A 1,921-nucleotide genomic window follows, 5' to 3' on the forward strand; every position below is an offset into this window, starting at 1 on the left:
TTGGGTTGGGCCGCTCCATAGTGTTAGTGGAGCAGCTCTTTGTAAACATGGACAATATTTTTGAGCAACCCATCAATGTGTTCTACCTCGTGGTCGGATGTGGTCTGGGGCTGGTAAACCGCACATACAGTACTAGTAGATCGGGTAATTTTATGATTTGCTAGTTGTAAAGGCGTCGTGTAGTATGAGCCGGTATATGAAGAAGTAGCCTGTGTTACACAATCATGCTTTCGGCCGGATTGATGTGCAACTGTTACTAATTACAGGGACTGCGCTAATGCCGACCAGTCGCGCTGTCCTGATACACCGCGAATGTGCGAGTGTTCCCTGTAGACAGTCCCGGGAGTCATTTTTTCGCACATTCCAGGAGCCAAACCAAAATACGTTCATGAACCGAGTCCAAAAAACCGAAACGTGAAAATCGGATGATCGGACCTGATGTACATTTCTCTTTCTATAGATTGTACACACAATACACACATCTTTAGATAATCTGGCCATGGCAGGTAAAAAAAAAAAGTAACCCTGAATCATACTAGATTAGCGTAAATGCATGTTAATGCGTTCAAAACAAGAAAAAAATTGTTTCCGGGTATTAATCTCTTGAATCACGGCGCTGAATATTGACGCAAAAATATTTCGGGCATCGCGCGCCCTTCCCGCGTCACGTGTAGGCATCTCGCATCTCTGATTGGTTGTTGCGTCTTAAGATGACTGAGCCGACGCGCGTTTAAACAATTTTTCTTTGTTCGATTTATCACACTTCACAGAGAATTGTCGCCAATGGCTACTTCTTTTTGTTGCAATATATAATACTTCACGGAGAATTGTCGCCTATGGCTTCTTGTTGTACTTCTGCCGAGACTCAAGACGCGAAACTTTTGTGAGAAAGGAAAATGTCAAGCAAGATGTCCAGGGCCAAGCGGGAACTTGAGGAGGTAAACTGTTTTACTTGCATTGTGTAGTAGTATTTTAACTTGTTTATCTTGCATTGGTGGTCGGCTGTGGCCAAGTAACATAAAGAAGGTTGAGTTTATGGAGCGACCACTACGTACGGGAAGGAACGGATCTTTAATAGCGAAGCCGAGATTTGTGAAGCAAACCCAACCCATCGAAGACGGGCCGCCAAACGTTAACATAAAAATGGAGGGAAATGACAGACAACAAGCCAACAAAGACAACATCACCAGACCAACAAACTTGGAAAACACCACTTCAAGCGCTAACGTTGTAAGAACTGTGGAACCTCAAACTAGTATGTTTGCGTCAGCGGAAAGGCTGTCGAAGTAACCACTACATGAAAAACTGCGGCGAAAAAGGAACATTTTTATTGGGTTCGTCCTAAATCTAGACGCAAGTGAGCTACAAAAGTAATAGAACCTATGCATCTTGCTTGTTGCTGTCAACTTACCCGTTAAAGATTATATTGAACCGATACATGTACGTACTATAACTTGCCATACCCGGCCAAAGACGACTACATTACTGTTACTCTTTATTTTGTGCTGTATAATGTATATGCGTTGCATTATCTATCATTGTCATTTCTGTGAATTCCTTAAAACATCTACTGTTAGTTTGTGTAACATTACGTAGTGCTACAATCTGCGTAGAAAGTGGGCTTCATTACGTGTTATCTGCTAAGTCGTGTTGGTATTGAAAACTGTTTTATTGTGCCGTTAACGTTCTTCTACAAACAGCCAGCAGTATTATGAAGATACTCGTTCTCAATACACATGCTGCAAACTAAAGTAATGGCAGTCCTACGAAAATTCTGTTTGTAATGTATAAGCGCTTTATGTCGACGTACAATGGGTGTGAAATACATGTTTTCGCCCATCGTGTGCCACCGGCTCGGTGATAATTGGCTACTTTACAAGTGAAAGAACCGCGCCCATGGGCCTTGATAAATTATTCAAAT

The sequence above is a fragment of the Branchiostoma belcheri genome, unplaced genomic scaffold (genome assembly GCF_001625305.1).
Source record: "Branchiostoma belcheri isolate BF01 breed outbred unplaced genomic scaffold, Haploidv18h27 scaffold4, whole genome shotgun sequence".
NCBI lineage: Eukaryota > Metazoa > Chordata > Leptocardii > Amphioxiformes > Branchiostomatidae > Branchiostoma > Branchiostoma belcheri.